This window comes from Miscanthus floridulus, chromosome 8 (genome assembly GCF_019320115.1).
Source record: "Miscanthus floridulus cultivar M001 chromosome 8, ASM1932011v1, whole genome shotgun sequence".
Taxonomy (NCBI): Eukaryota; Viridiplantae; Streptophyta; class Magnoliopsida; order Poales; family Poaceae; genus Miscanthus; species Miscanthus floridulus.
This window is the reverse complement of record NC_089587.1, coordinates 98,250,987-98,268,602: the sequence shown is the minus strand read 5'-3', so window position 1 is coordinate 98,268,602 and position 17,616 is coordinate 98,250,987. Positions and strand designations below refer to the sequence as shown.

Genomic DNA, 17,616 nt, shown 5'->3' with positions numbered 1-17,616 from the left:
TAAAATTCCTCTAAAAATTTGGGCTGTTTTGGATGAGATATCAGATATTGTGATTGTGAGATTTTTTCTATCCAGATTCTCAGAAATAGGATTCAAACAGGGCCTTATTACACCCCTACCTGCCCTGTATGATTGTGTGGCTGTGTGTGTGTGTATAACTAGATGCGCGTATGTGACCTCTTTTTTGGGTCTCTCCTAGCCGCCAAGTCTCACTGCCTGCTGCTGCTGGATAGATTGGACGCACCACCTGCAGCGCACCATAACACTGCTTATCCTCTCTTCTCTCTCTAGCTCCCTGAAGCAAAGAATTAAGCGTACGTGATCGATGATGTACGAGTACGACAGCATGGACGCGGCGAGGATCATAGCGTATTTCAAGGGCAAGAGCATCCTCATCACCGGCTCAACTGGCTTCCTTGGGAAGAGTATGTTATATGCCGTCTCTCCTCAAACTATTAATTAAAGGAGTAGCTAAGTGTAGCTTGCATTGTGTTGTTGTTGAGTTTATCTTGTGTTTTGATTTGCATATGCATACATATAAGTGGCTTGTACATGCATGAATGCAGTTCTTGTGGAGAAGATACTCCGGGTGCAGCCTGATGCCAACAAGATCTACCTTCTTGTACGAGGGACGGACGCGTCATCTGCAAAGCAACGCGCCCAGGAAGAGGTCACTTGACTCTGCATGCACTTCATTTGTCTCCTTGCCTTAGAGTGCATGCAGGCCTGTTAACCGGAGGGCGGAGGGAGTGTTACAATTATGAGCAACTAGTAGGTGATCTGATACACGTACACTGAGTCACTGGATCGGAATTGGCACTAAGTAGATAACAAATTTTTGGTTCAGCATATTAGTTTTAGCTAGCCTCGGACCCGGGACTAATTTAAGCATTAGTCCTGGGTCTAAGTTTTCTAGGCTGCAGAGGATCTTTAGTCCTGGTTGGTAAGACCAATCCAGACTAAAGGGTCTTGACCTTTAGTTCCCGTTGGTAACATCAACCCGGGTTAAAGTAGACCTTTTAGTCCCGTTTGGTGTTTACCAACTCAGACTAAAGGGTCATTTAATCCCGGTTGGTATTACGAATCCAGACTAAAGGTTCTCCTATGAGCTAGTTCAAAAGAAAAGCATCCCATCTAAGAACTCTGTGCTATGTAGGTGGGGTGGAAATTAAGGTACGCATCATGCAATGCATGAAGTCTTAGGTTAGAATCCCATAAAACATGGGGGTGGAATGCATTAATTTTTTTTTTAGCTTCGAAGGATCTTTAGTCTCGGTTTAAGTCAACCGGGACTAAAGGCCTTTCCCAACCGGGATTAAAGCCACATTGTGTATCGGTGTGGATTAGCATTGCCGGCACCATAAGTGTTACTATTTCAACACAAAGTCATTGTACCCTTGAGTTTGTTTTGGCAGGTCAACTTCCCGCGCATGGCCACATGCAGTTCCCGTTGTGTGCTTGCTCACCGGATTTTTTTTACGATTTGTGTGCTTGCTCACCGGAATTGGCGACCAGTGGTTGCGCGGCGTGGAGGATTCGGCGCGGGTGGCCGTGGAGGTGCCGGGCGAACAGGAATCAGCGGCGCGGGTGGCAGTGGAGGTGCCGAGAGAGCAGGAATCGACATCTGGCAAGCAGGATTCAGCGTCGAGCGAGCAGGAATCTGTGGCATAGGTGGCAGAGGCAGTCTATTGGCGCGGCGGAGGCTGGTCAAGGGCGCGCGCGAAGCAGCTACGGCCGCGGCGGAGGCTGGCCATGAGCACGAGGGCGAGACGATGCACGTGGCGGCGCGGAAGGATGCGGGAGGGAGGGGAACCGAGCGGTCGAGCGGATAGGGTCTCGTGGGGGAGTGGTACCGGTGCCTTTTTGCGATCCACCGGAACTTTGGCCTATGATAGTTGAGTTTGATAAACCAGTGTGCTAACAATTAATTAGGGTTTTGGCTAAACTTTAGACCACTCATTAGTTCACCTATTTAGATTCTCAAGGGCTAAAGTTTAGGAACCAGTTGTTAGCCCAAATTATCCAAACAGGCTCTAGGTTTTACTAGCTATAGCCAACGACTACCGGGTCTTCTTTTATTAGCTATAGCTTTCTGAGTAGCTTTTTATTACAATACTAATTTAAGTGCTAAAGTGCATGTCACGATGCATGGGCTGTTGGAACTGATTTCCAAAAAAAAAAAAAGGCGATTGTTTTGGGAAGGAGGGAGTACGTGTTTACTGATGCGCTGGCTTCTTTTAATTCAGTATCTTCGAGGTGCAATAACATTTTTACAACCAAAGTGATGTAACTACTAACAAGAGGTCATGACGATACATTTTAAACAATTCCCTGTCGCGTGCATGCAGGTGATTGGCACCGAGCTGTTCGGCAAGCTGATGAGCGAGAAGCACGGCGACGGGTTCCAGCAGTTCATCCAGGAGAAGATTGTTGCCTTGCCTGGAGACATCATCTACGACAACCTGGGACTGGATGCTGCTACTCTGGAGGCTCTGGCCAAGGACATAGACGCCATTGTCAACATTGCGGCGACCACCAACTTATACGAAAGGTTCTTATTTCTGTAAAGTTTTGCTGGTTCTTGCACGGGGGCCATGGCCGCACGGTACTGAAGAATGTCATCCTTAGCCCCCCTATTTAAAACTGATTTTTGTATGACTTGTGTAGATATGATGTCTCGTTGGACGTGAACGTGATGGGGGTGAAGCACCTCTGCCACTTCGCCCAGCAGTGCGCCAACCTCAAGATGCTCATGCATGTCTCCACACTGGTCAGTAGAACTCCTAATCATTGTTCTAAATCTCCGGCTAACGGATTTAACGGATGGCTTCTCAAACAGCTAAATAGAGGAGTAAATGAAGCTACATATAGCAGGCTGCTAAATTATACATGGACACAAATACAGTAGTTTGATCTGTCTCAAAAAAACTATAGTCAATCATAGCGGCAGCTGTAAATGGAGATCTAAAACCTTGCTCCCAATGCAAGACGAAGCAAGAGGAGAGCCTGTGAGGTCAATTAATCTTAATGACATTAACTTTGCATTATTGGTCTATGCTTGCAGCTTATGTCTGCGGCAGGCACGGAGCCAGCGGTGGGGCTAGGGGGGCTCCAGCCCCCCCTACCGCTCACGAGCAAGCAAAGCCCCGTAGAGCCGCCGTCTAAAATTTCAGCTGTAGATGTACAGGTAGGAGGGGCTGAGATTTGCTGAGCCTCTTTTCTTGCTAATTGCCGTTGTTTAGCCCCTCCTAAATTTTTTCCTAGCTTCGTCCCTAATCTGCGGCGACAGGGACGGGCTCCACCTAGAGAAGCCCATCAAGCCCGGCGAGTCGCTGCTCGAGGGCAAGTACCTCGATGTCAACGCCGAGCTGCGGCTTGTCAGAGAAGCCAAGAAAGAGCTCATGGACGTCAGTGACGACGAGCACAAGAGAAGACGGAGAGGAAGGCCATGAAGGAGCTGGGCATCCAGAGGGCTCGCCACTTTGGGTGGTCCAACACGTACATCTTCACCAAGGCCATGGGGGAGATGGTCTTGGGGCAGCTCCGGGGTGGCATGCCCGTGGTGATCATGCGCCCCAGCATCATCACCAGCGTCCGGGAGGACCCGTTGCCGGGGTGGATGCAGGGCACGCGCACCATCGACACGCTCATCATCGGCTACGCCAAGCAGAACCTCTCCTGCTTCCTCGCCGACCTCGGCGTGGTCGTGGACCTCATCCCGGGGGACATGGTGGCCAACGCCATGATGGCGGCCATGGTGGCGCACTCGGAGGAGAAGGGTGCAGAGGTGGTGCCGCGGTGTACCATGTCACCTCGTCGCTGCGCAACCCAGTCACCTACTCCGTTCTTTACGAGTCCGGCCGCCGGCACTTCTACCAGAACCCGCGCGTGGGGAAGGACGGCAACGTCATCCCCACCAGGGAGATGCGCTTCTTCCCCACAATCACGCAGTTCCACCTCTACATGATGCTCACATTCAAGCTGCCACTAGAGGTCAGATAAGTGATACTGCTGTATTATACTCCCTCCTCTAATTCATAATATAATTAATATAATGTATGTATACCTTTTTAAGATTGACAGCGTAGCTACTAGATTCATTCTCTAAACTGGGGTAATATTTAATCATATGGGTCATGTGTCAATATGTCCTACAACTTTATATACAACTTTATATAGGTCATGTGTCAATATGTCCTACAACTTAATATTGGGCACGAAAACCAACAAGGAAGCAAAAAGACTAGAATACCCCTATATTCTCTCCCGTGCTCTCCTCCCCATCCAGATCCAGGCCTCCCATCGGCGGAAAGAGGTGAGAGGACGCTCCTCCTCCTTGCCCGACGGCTGCACTTACCTGAGGTCGCGGCGCCATGGGCCGCATCGTCCTACCGTCCGCCTCCCGAGCTGGGCGTTGGGCGTCGATCTCGGCAACAGCTATGCGTGGATCTTGGTTGGGGCGCTGGATAGGAAAGAAGGAAGGGGGCGGGGCCTACTCAGGATGTGCCGCCGCCACCGCTGGATTTGCCTCGATGTCGGTCCGCTCCGCATCCGCGGTCGCCGGTAAGCCGAGTCCGCGGTCGCCTCGTCCCTAGTCCGCTCCGCGTTGAGCGTCGCAAGGGATCCCGCGTCCCGCACAATCGATCTGCTCCGCGTCGCGCCCTGCTAGGGAGGCACCACCCGCTCGCACGCCGCCACCCCGTCCCGCCCGGATCCAGAGACTTCACGCCCTCTCCGTCCCGGACTCCTCTCCGACAGCGCGAGGGAAGGGGAAGCCACAGGTGGGGGGTGGGAGGGGAGGACTAGAGGAGGGAGGCCAGCGGAGGAAAAGAGGAGAACGGGCGCCGACCTCCCGTGGGCATATGAGAACTGGAGGACGACCGGCGGAGTAGAAGGGGAGGAGGTCACTGTTGGAGAGGAAGAGAGGGCGGTGGAAAAGAGGAGGGAGGGGATCACGACGGCAGGATGGGGCGAGTGGGATGGCCAGGGGAGGGGAGAAAGGAATCTTACATGGGACCCATGTCTAAAATGACTGGGACATGATTCAAAACGTCATTTTTTTTGTTTGGGACAGAGGGAGTACATTTAGAATCGGAGGGAAAATTAAATGTCTTATGCTTGCTAATAATTGAGTGTAGTTGTCTGACTTGTCTCAATTACTCAAGTGAGCTGTTGTGCACTGTAGTTTCTGCACTTGGTGAATCTGCTCCTCTGTGGGCTCTTCGCACGGCTCTACAACGACCTCAACCGCAAGTACAATGTGACATCTATGGACGCTTTGCCTTGTTCAACGGATGGTAATTAATTAATTACCCTTCAGCTTGTAATTAATTAGGAATTGGACTATAATGTGTGCAAATTAATCGTCCATACTAATCATGGTATAGTCTACATTGTACTATGTAATTCTAAAAAAATATAACAAAAACATCCCTCTTGTTGGTGGTGCAGAGGCAAGACGATACCACTTATCTCCATTATTATACTTATGTAACAAAAACAAACTCATTAACACGTTTCCTATATAATTTTTGGTTGGCTGATGATGAAGCTTTGATGACATGAACATGGCGCGGTTGAGGTTGACAATGGTGATGTAGACCCCTGAAGATCATATGTTCAATTTCGACCCCAAGACCATCAACTGGGATGATTACTTCACCAGAATCCACATCCCTGGTGTTCTCAAGTATTTGTGCAAGTGAAGCCTCTCCTTTGATTAGTATAAAGCTACATCACGCCTTCATCTCGGCGAAAATAAAGTTCGTTGGACAAGCGCGTTTGGGTGATTTATCAAGGAAATAAAAGAAAGGTGGCACACTATAAGTCCACTATATTGTAGTAACTTGTATATTTGCATTAGAGAAATTCCATATATCTTAAATAATCTCGCAGCTTACCTCAGCTATGACTTGTAATCTCTGTTTGTATCAATGATATGCTACCAAGTCCTTAATGTACATGTAAATAAACAGCATGGCCATCTGTCACTCAACAAGTTTCCCTCTGATGCCGAGAACAACGTTTTAAGATATGTAACTGTACACAATCTTAATACTTCCAGTTTGCTCGCAGCTTACCTCAGCTATGAACTTGTAATCTCTGTTTGTATCAATTATATGCTACCAAGTCCTTAATGTACATGCAAATAAACAGCATGGCCATCTGTCACCCACAAGTTTCCCTCTGATGCCGAGAACAACGTTTTAAGATAATGTAACTGTACACAATCTTAATACTTCCAGTTTGTTGGAAATGTTAATTGATTTTCAAAAAAAAAATGCAATAGAAGCATCCATGGTATACTTGAATACTATAGGTATCAATCATCATCACCTTTTGTTTTCTCTGGATGAAAGTGAAGGAGAATATAATTGGTGGAGATTGTGTTATATTGCATTGGGCCTCATGGGTTGATTATATAGAGTACATAGGACTAACACCTCACGTGGTTAGACAATGTGGTACTATTCCTAGTTACTCTAACATCCCCCCCGCAGTCACAGCGGGAGCGCCGCAGACGGTGAGACTGGAGAAGAAGCTGAAGCTAACATCCCCTGCAGTCATAACAGTCAATGCGGCGCATATGATGTGGCTGGAGAAGAAGACGATGAGTCCTCATGCAAGGCGGTAGCCCTTTGTGCCGATGTCGAGGTAGCCGAGCGTGAGGGCGCAATAGCCGTGGTCGAAGAAGCAGTGCTAAAGATGGTCGAGGTCGACGTAGTTGTGGTTGGATTGCCATGTCGATGGAGCTGCAGGCGCGTGAGGGGCGCCATGATGATGACGGAGACGCGTCGAGGCAGTCGTCGTGGAAGGGGGTGATGCCGAAGTCAACGCAGTCAAGGCCGTCGTAGAGTAGAAGAAAGGCGACGGCGCAGTCGAGGCAGACGGGGTAGGAACGAGAGGGTCGATGCCGAAGTCGATGCAGTCAAGCCACCTGTGCGCCGAGGCGTGGGCTGGGTTTGCCAGTCCCAGCAACGCATCGGGGACGAAAGCACGCGTCGGTGTTGCCAGTACCGGGTGTACAAGGTAGAGGGCCCCAACCACGGTGATGCTGTCGATGTGGTTGTGCTGGACGAAGAAGAAGCAGTGCGAGAGCAGAAGCATCGGCGAGTAGGGCTCAGCGACGATGCGAGGGGTGCGACCGGCGAGCATGGCTCAGCGACGGCGTGGGTAGCGGCAGCTCAATGACGAAGACCCAATCAGCAGGACGAAGACCTTGTGCAGACGGATGGCGCAGCAAAGAGTGCGCAGTACAGTCGTCGATGCACAGGGGACGGTGATGTAGATGCAACGGCGAAGCGGACACACGGGCGGCGGTGCTGTAGCCCGACGAGGTGACACGGCAGCAAGCCAGCAGCCCTGTTGCTCGGAGAAGATGCGCATAGTACTCGGCGATGGATGTCACGGGATCCAGGTGGATCGTGCATAATCGGTTGTACGGACCGAGTACGCGCGAGGTGGAGCGACGATGGAAGAAGCCGGCGGAGGCATCCCGATCTATGGTGGTGATGACGAACCGACGATGTAGACATGCGAACTGAATGACCGAGAAGCGACGCGGGAAGGCGTCCCCTCGGCATCGCCTGCCCCAGCCAGGCCACACAGTCGAAGATGTAGATGTCATTGTAGTCGATGCCGATGCCGGAGTAGGTATGCGCGAGGTCGACTGGCGATGGGCGACTCAATCCCGATCAGTGATCGGGCAAACCAAAAAGATACAGCAGCAACGGATCAGGTGTACCCCAGCAATAGTGCACCTCAGCGCGGCTCGTCCTGGCTCGCGGCACGAGCTGCCGGAGTCGGACGGGGTGGGGCGCACGGCGGGGCACGGTCACACGAGGTCGCACGAGGATGACGCAGATTGGCCGGCGGCCACCATGGCGGCGCGGTGTTGGGGTCGATCTGCCCGAGCCACCACCACGGCGGCGCGGGATGGGGCGACTCCCAGCATCCTCCACGGCGACCGCGGAGAGGGCGGCGCGCGCCGCGAGAAGACCTGATCTGCCGCTTGACGACGACGAAGAGGGCGCGGGATCAATAGGATCCGGCGCCTAAAGAGGTGGCGCTACCCCCGGCGGAGATCGATTTCTCCCCGGGGGCGCGCGGTGCGGAAGCGGCGGCGGCTAGGGTTAGGATCTAAACCTAGGCGAATGATACCATGAAGGAGAATATAATTGGTGGAGATTGTGTTATATTGCATTGGGCCTCATGGGTTGATTATATATAGTACATAGGACTAACACTTCACGTGGTTAGACAATGTGGTACTATTCGTAGTTACTCTAACAGAAAGAAATACAGAAATAAAATGTGTGAAGTCAGAAGAGGATACCAATATTCATTATTGTGCTAATTATTACTGGATTAATTGATGCCAAATAATGACCAAGTCTGCAACCCTTGGCTCATTCTGATCTCACCATGCCACATTCTTTTATCGGCATGTTTCATCCCTGACGAGTGACGACAATCCCCCTCCTCAATTGATTAGCCCGCATAATGTTAGTGCGTCCTCTGCGTGTGTGTGTTTTCTTTGGAACCTGGAATGGAATTTCATTGCTGCAGCACTTCGACGCCTTGGTCTTCAAAGTCATTTGATCTGCCTTATCCATGCCTGCATCTCCACTCCTACCTTCTCTATCCTCGTCAATGGTAAGCCCACTGCAGATTTTCTCTCTCAGCGTGGTATCCGGCAAGGTTGCCCTCTGTCGCTTACCTCTTCGTGGTTGCCATCAATGAGCTCTCCATCACCTTACAACATGAATTGCAGAGTTCTAACCTAACAGGTGTCACTCTTGGGCCCAGTTGTCCACCTATCCACTCTCTTCTTTTTGCAGATGACCTCATACTATGTGGACAGGCAACGGAGCAAGAGGCTACTACCATCCGTACTATCCTCCACGAATTTTGCAATCGGTCGGGCAGGTACCCAGTTTACAAAAATCAGCTATTATGTTTAGCAGGAATGTCAATAGCAATACTATAGCCACAATCAAGAACATTTTCCCTGTTCCTGACCTGCTACCTAACACCATGCATCTTAGTCATCCAATCATTTTCAATCACAATGATAGGAACAAAGCTTATGAATTTATTATTAACAAATTCAAGGCTAAGCTTACTACTGTCAAAGCCAATAAACTTAATCACGCTGGGAGACTCACCTACATCCAATCTGTTCTCTCCTCTATTCATGTTTATTACATGTCCACTGTTCTTTTTTCTAAGACTTTTGTTGAGAAAATTACAGCAATCATCAGAAGATTCTGGTGGACCGGTGTTCAAGAGGACAACCCTACCTCCTCAATTGCCTTCCGAGCTTGGGACGATATATGTCAAAGCAAGGAGAATGGTGGTCTTCGCATCAAAGACCTCTACACTGTGAACAGAAGCCTCATTATTCATGCCGCCTATGACATTGCTAATGACAAGAACCCTCTCCTCACCTCGGTTCTTAAAGCTAAATACTTTCACAACTCCCCATTCTGGACTGCTAACAATTCTGGGCCTAGGTCCAATTTTTGGGTCATCTGTCATGCAGGTCAAAAAAGATCTATGCACCAACACTGTGTTCCAGATTCACGCAGGCAACACTTCTATCTGGTCTGCTTCGTGGTGCCCAGTTTGTAGGCTTGGGCGTTCGGTTCTACCGAACCGAACCAATCGGTTTTTCAGGAAGTTCGGTTCTTAGGAAACTCTGTACCAATTGGTTCTTCAAAAAACTCGGTACCGACCAAGTTCGGTTTCGGTTAGTTCGGTTCGGTTCTCGGTTCCAACTGAACTAACCGATCAATTATTGAACAGGTTACATTAGAAAAATTCAGCAGCATTTTGGTTGTTTTCAAGGCATAAATGACATGGCAACATATGCAAATCAATAAGTCACAACCAAATAACCACAACTAACACATCAGCACATTCACAAATCACAAGTTCACAACCCAATTACTGATCTCTTGGTACAGATTTACAAGTTTCTCCCATCGGTTTCGGTTCTTCGGTTATATCGGTTAACCGAGGGGAGGAACCGATTTAACCGAACAAAGTTCGGTTCCCAAGAACTGAGAACTGAACATGTAACCAAAATTTTGGTTCTTGGTTAGTTCGGTTCGGTTCTCGGTTAGTTCGGTTCGGTTCTCGGTTCTCGATAAAATTTGCCCAGGACTACTAGTTTGGTACTCTATCCATAACCATTTACTGCTACCAGTCACTATTAGTTTGGCCAATTGGACCCTTGGATCTGCGCCCTGATCGGAGGTGCCCAACCGCTCCCTGGTTGGTGGACCCCCATCGCACAGCACCATAAAAGGAAGGTGAGGGCTGGGGCACACGGTACAAGGTTCTCCTGAGTCGCTAGACACCCCACTGAGGTTCTAACTCTATCCGATCTAAAGAGAAGGGTGCTGCCAGCGATGGGAAGCCCCACCGACTTCGTCGTCGCCTCTGCAATGCCACCACCGGGACGCCTTCGACCGCCGTCACTGTACCTACGACGGCCTAGCGCGGGCGTTATGGCTACCACTACTCCAACACGACGCGACCACTGTAACGGCGGCCGCGGCCGCACTAGCCACCAAGGTACACCAACGAGCTGTTCATACCCGCTAGATCTACACCTGGAGGTTAAGAAATACTATCAATGGTACCAGAGCCAGGTTCTAGTGTAGATCTAAATTAGGGGTAGCAATTTAGAAGGAGATGAGAAAGATCCAATTCGGATCGAGACAGAGGGTTCCGAACCCTAAACCCAAAATCAGGGAAGAAAAGGAGTGAGAAGGGCCTCGAGTTTTGAAAAGCAACCCTAACCCTAACCCTAACCCACGTAAATAGCTCGGGGAAGAACAACAGTATGAAACCCTAACCCTAACGCAACCCTAACCCTAATCCCCAATCGGCAAAGAACTGAGAAGAACACAGCAAGATCCAAAGACAAAAGAGGGAAAGGGGAAGAGGGGAAGAGGCCTACCTCGGCGCTCCACCGCGTTGCCGCCTCATCGGCACGTGAGAAGTACTCCAAGCCGATGCTCATCGGGCCTGCGTGAGCTTCGTGCTAGGGCGCCGCGGCCAGGCCGCTCGACGGCGGCGCGCTCACTCGCTGGGGAGCACGAATGCTGGTGAGGGGGCCAGCGACGGCGCCATCTCTCTCTCTCTCTCTTGGCTCCGGCCTCACCTCCAAGCGCCACTATGAGGTAGCTCGACGAGGCCGCATGCAGCCTCGGATGCACGTGCGCTCCGACGAGCAGCCCCTCGGCAGTGCGGCTAAGATCGGGCGGCGTCACCATTGTCGCCTGCTCGTTGGCTGTGCAAGAGAGACAGGAGGGGAAGAGAAAGGAAATGAGCTAGGGTTTTGTGAGGGGAGCCGGCCAACGCCGTTTTTGTTTGGCCAAAGAGCACGCGCAGCCGTCGATCTCCATCGAATGACGCAGATCAACTAGATCGAATTTGGCCTAAGCGGGCTAGAGCGCTAGGCCGCTTTCCTGGCCCAGGCCCAGGTTGTGGCCTGGGAAGGGGTTGCAGGCGCGCACGTGAGCTGGGTCGGGCTGAATTCAGTCCGGGCCAAATGAACAGGAATGAATTGAGCCATTTTCTTTTTTTTCCTTTTCTAGTAAATTGTTTATTTCCTAGAAAATGATTAATGGCTCAAAGAAAAATGGTAAATAGAATTTTTCGTGTGGGCAAAATTCACCAATAATATTTAAGTTTCCGTTGCAAAGTTTAATGTTTATTATCTTCTAATTAAATTCAAACCAATGGGAGAATTTAATTCGAAGAGCTGTTATATTTAGTAAATTATGATTATGTTTATCCTCTAATAAAATTGAAACCAACGGGAAAATTTAATTAGAGGAGTAGTCCTTTTTTATGTTAAATTATGGTATTGTTATTTTCTGACCAACTTTGATGATAACAATATTATAACCAGTTTAAGTTTGAGGATTAAATCTCTCATAAATTTCACACCAACATGGTCAATTTTTCAGAGAGTAGATGAGGACCAAGAAATGCTCCTGAACTAATAGAATGTATTTTATTAACATGTTTTCGCTGCAGTGAAGTTGATTATCTTTCAATTAAATTCGAACCAACGGAAGAATTTAATTTTTGAAGAGTAGTTATATGGATTTCAAGTTAATTTCTGAGTTTTATGCATTAATGGTATTTTCTGCCCAACGGTGATGTAAAATTGATGCAGAAACACCTTGTTTATTTGATCGACCAGATCACTCGGCTAAATGCCAAGGGCTGCAATGCTGTGGTAAGTGAATGAAAAGGCTTGAGTCAAGCCAGTTCAAGACAGTTTTTGTTAGCTTACTAATTTTTTGATTAAATTAGAACCAACGGGAAGATTTAATTGGAAAATGAAGTATACATGAATGTTTTAGTCGTCATAACTAAGTTTTTGTATAGATGTATCCCGCATGGGGAGAAGTTTAGGCATAGTAATTATGCTAGTCCATTCAGTATGGCGGGAGAAGTTTTGTGATGACTCATATATTTTTGTATCCCGCATAGCGAGAGAAGTTTGGGTAGCTCTTTATGCTGTCCTAGTATTAACTTTGGCATAAAAGAAATACATCGTCATGGTCAATACTAACTAAAGGATAAAAAAAGATGCAAATGTGACTTGCAAAGTACAGCTAATAAAAGACCTCGTTGAGTTGTTGAAGTGAAATAGGAAAAGTTTACTCGTAAATGGATCAAGAAATAACTTTGTTTACATGACACAATCATGTGAATGAAGTAAGTTAAAAAGTGTCTCCTCGTTTACAAGTTTTCTGAAAAGTTATCGAAATTATGGCATTAAAGTTCATGCCATATTTCAAGGGGGAGAATGGTAAGATCAATTAAGAAAAGATACTCTTTATTAAGAGTGAGATAAAGATTAATTAAGATGAAACCGTTGGTGGAGTACAACGGTCACAACAATAATACCCCTAAGCAAAGAAATAGCTAAATTCCTAGACCTTTTAAAGTTCCGATAGGAAAATAGCATAGTCAGTCTCAAAGATGTTAAGGTAGTGCTAAAAGCGTCATATGAGAGTTTAATGGATTAAACCCAAAATAAGATATTTAAAGATACACTATCTTTAGAAAAGATAGGAAGATCTGGGGGAGCATGGTATGTAGAGGTATGTAAAGACCTAAGACTTGAAGAGAAGCAGGACTACGTGCCCCTTCAGTGATTCAAACAACGAATTTCTTAATACCTGTTGATTTTGTATGACTTATACAACACCTGTTGTTGGCTGTTCGTAGAAGATGAATAATGTAAACAAGGATCTTATGATACAGGAGACTGTAGAACCAATTGTCTCTTGGCAATGAAGGGCAACAACAGCCCCATATGAAAGTACCAGTAGCTGAGGCCCCAGAAGGTCTTAAAGAATTAGTAAACCAGTTTTTCTGATGATTATGAAGTCTATGTTAGTAAAGAAATTCAAATAAAGGGTGATCCCACCTCACTTAAAGAAGCCATGAGAAGCGTTTACTCGTTTAAATGGCAAGAAGCTATAAAAGTTGAAATGGATTCGAAGAATACCAATGTGTTTGGGACTTAGAAGTAATTCCTAATGGATCCAAAACAGTAGACTATTAATGGGTCTACAAGACAAAATGTGACTCCAAAGGGAATGTAGAAAGATATAAAGCACGACTTGTGGCAATATGCTTTAAGCAAAAAGAATGAAAAGATTACAATTAGAGTTTTCTCTCTAGTCTTATGTAAGGATTCTTTTAGAATCATAATGGTGTTTAATGGCACATTATAATTTAAAGTTACATCAGATGGATATAAAGACAACATTTCTCAACGGGGATTTATATAAAAACAATTATATGGCACAACCCAAAATGTTTTGTCATGAAAGAAAAGAACATATGGGATGCGGCCTATGGAAATCCATTTATGGATTAAAAGTAAGTCTCTAGACAGTAGTATTTGAAGTTGATGAAACAATGATAAAGTTTGGGCTTTAAAGAAAATGAGAAGGATAGTAGCGTTTATGCGAAGTTCAAGAATGGAAGATTCATTTTCCACATCCTGTGAATAAATGATATTCTACTCACTAGTAGTGATGTTAATCTGTTATTGGAGAAGAAGAGGTTTTGTCCTCAAGTTTCATTATGAATGATCTTGGTGAAGCGTCATTGGTTCTAGGAATCAAAATTCACCGAGATAGATAAAAATGGGGTATTAAGACTATCGCAAAGGCATACTTAGAAAAGATTCTAACGAAATAAAGTATGCATGCGAGTAAGCCTACGCCTGCTCCTATAGTCAAGGGTAATAGATTTGGGAACTTTAAGTGTTCTAGGAACCGATATGAGATCGATCAAAAGAATATGGTTCCATATGCTTCAGCTGTTGGAAGCTTGATGTGTGTACAAGTACAAGTAAGAACTTACCCTGACATAGTTTATGTTTCTGGAATATTTTGGTAGAAGTCCAGTCCAGATATGGATCACTAGAATAGAGTTGAAAATGTCTTGCAATTTTGCAAAGTATCATAGGCCTCATGCTAAGTAAAAAAGAACAAGTACTCTCAAACAGTTGTGGGTACAAATGTTAAGTTTTGGCGAGATGTGTAGTGAAATCCACAGTAGTTGCTAACACTCGCAGTTAGAGTATTATTGTGGAAAAGCTCCAAAGAAATAGTTGCGGTGTCATCAGTGATGCATACCATAGTATAGCTTGTCATGAGGCTTAAGTAACTGGCAAAAGGAGGTTAAGAGAATTTATACCCGGATTTAACAATGGTAGACAACAACAATAACTATTTAAAGTAAGTTAACTCCTAAGACAACAAGTTAAGTGTGCTACCAAACATATTGACACTCAGGTATATGTTGTAAAGGAGAAAATCTAGAATTATTTTGAAAGATTGAGCACATAAGTACCGAGTAAGTACTTGTGGATCCACTTACCAAAGGCTAACCACCCAGTGCGTTCAGAGAACACACAGTCGACATAGGTTTATGAGAAAGCCTATGATTTCTGGATACTAAGGGCCTAGTTGAGTATCTGTTTTAAAACAGAGAGGTGTGTTATAGTTGTTTAATCTAATGGCAACAGACCATGATAATGAGGCACGCTCTACACACTGATCTGTGATGGAATGGAAACAAGATAAAGTAAGTAAGTTAAGTTTAAGGAATAAGGTGAGATCAAGGGGGAGAATGTTAGTTTGATCTCCACTAACGGCCAATTTGGCCCTTGGATCCATGCCCTGATCAGGGGCGCCCAACCGCTCCCTGGTTGGTGGGCCCCTATCGTACAACACCATAAAAGGGAGGTGGGGGCCGGGGCACATAGTATGAGGTTCTCCTGAGCCGCTAGACGCCCCACCAAGGTTCTAACCCTATTCGATCTAAAGAGAAGGGTGCTGCCAGCAATGGGAAGCCCCACCGACTTCACCGTTGCCTCTGTAGTGCCACCACTAGGATGCTTTCGACCGCTGTAACTGCACCATGCCTGCACCTACGACGGCCTAGCGCGGGTGTTAGGACTACCACTACTCCAACATGATGTGACCACCATGACGGCGGCCGTGGGTGCACTAGCTACCAAGGTACACCAACAAGCTATTCATACCCGCTAGATCTACACCTAGAGGTTAAGAAATACTATCAGTCACCACTACGCCACTTCCATCCACTGCCTCTAACCTTTGGATCCCTAACACTCAAACTTGGAATCTACAACTTTTGACTAACACTTTTGACAATCAGGCAGTCCAAGCCATCACCTCTGTTCATCCTGTGCCTACTGACCAGTAGGATATTCTTTGGTGGAAACCCTCCAGGGACGGCATCTGCACCACAAAAGAATTTTACAGGGACCTCTCCACTCAGAACTCCATCCAACTTCCTCAACAGGGCTCTTGGAGCATCCTTCACCAGGCCAACCACATCCTTAGGTGCGCTTGGAAGACCAGGGATCTCCCACCCATAATCAAAGCCTTCACTTAGAGGCTTATCCGCTGTGCTCTTGCCACTACAGAAAGAGCTACCATGTATTCCAACCACATTGACGAACACTGCTCCACTTCACCACTTGCGGTGCTGTTGAAGATGACGCCCACCTGTTCTTCCACTACGATCTCCCTCGAGCGGTATGGTTCTCCTTCACCCCTTCAATAAGAACTGATAACCTCCCTCAAGAAATAGACAGCATACAATTAATCCTACAAAGCTTCATATCCACTCCTGATACTCTTTTTTGTAAAATTTTATTCACCTTGTGGTATATCTAGAAGGCTTGAAATGATAACCGCTTCCACATGAAAACTTGTATGTAGGTACACAATGTAGCTGCTGCCCATATAAATGTTAGAATAATCTATTGATTTCCTTGTGTGAACACACAACAAGGGGAAAGTGGCACCAAAAAGACCCCTTGATGTGGTATTATAGCCGCTGTAGAGGTAGGTGCCGAATGACTCACCTGTCGTACTATAGCCACATGCAGGGACAGGCGCAGAAGTCAGTCCTACTGTGTTATCTAGTTACTATTGCAGCATGTGCGCTGTACTAGGACTAGATGGATACAGTTGTATAAATAGACTACCACGGCAACTCAGTAAAGAGAGTTTAGATTTGCCATCTCCCATGCAGGGCTTCGACCAACGCTGGTGTCTTGTACTATGTGTGTATGCTTTGTTCTCCCTCTTCTTCAACCTCTAGCCATAATGTGTGGGGACGGACAACGCTTGTTCATGGTCGGCTTAGCTAGTGGGTGCTCAACAACACTAGCGGGTGCTCGACAAGAATGGTGAGTAGTTTACTCACCTAAGCTGATGATCCTATAGGCTAATAGGTGGTATCGGAGCCATACAAGCATAGTCGCCAAACTAACCACTGGCGATGATGGGCGGTTCGGAGATAGGCGACAACAGTGGCACTGCTGTGGCTACCCAGCCACGATCAAAGGTTGTTGTTCGCACGGTGCGGGTGGTTGGCAGCACCAATTGGCCGATGCTGACTCACACCAACTATGAAGAGTGGTCGGTGACCATGAAGGTCAAGCTTAGAGCCCAATGGCTCTAGAATGCTGTTGATAAGGGCATCAACAATGAGAAAGATGACATGTAGTGTTGAAGGCTATCCTCGCTGTTGTACCGACGGAGTATAGGGAGCCGTTGGGGGTGAAGAGCTCTACTAAGGAGGTGTGGGAGGCTATTGTGGTTATGCACGTCAGTTCTGACCACGCAAAGAAGGTGACGGCCCAGCTTCTGAAGCAGGAGTATGCCAACCTCAAGTTAAAGGATGGTGAAATGGTGGAGGATTTCTCCCTCCGCTTGTAGACGCTCATCAGCAAGCTAAAGAGCCACAATGTCACCATCGACGAAGAGGAGGCGGTCTCCAAGTACCTCCACTCTGTACCGGCAAAGTACATCCAGATCGCTCTCTCCATAGAGACGATGTTGGACTTGTCCACCCTCACCATTGAGGATGTGATAGGCCATCTATGGGTGATGGACGAGTGCCTGGAGCAGGCGACAGCAATGAAGTACAGCGACAAACTACTACTGACAGAGAAGGAGTGGGTTGCTCGAAGGAAGTCCAGGAAGGCAGCCTCCTCCAGCCGTGGTGGCAATGGCAAGCGCCGCGGCA

At 47.2% G+C, this 17,616-nt stretch overlaps 1 pseudogene; it reads left to right on the top strand.

The window, feature by feature from the left end:
• Positions 1 to 325: 325 nt before the first annotated feature.
• Positions 326 to 4,742, top strand: LOC136469620 (fatty acyl-CoA reductase 1-like; annotated as a pseudogene).
• Positions 4,743 to 17,616: the final 12,874 nt, after the last annotated feature.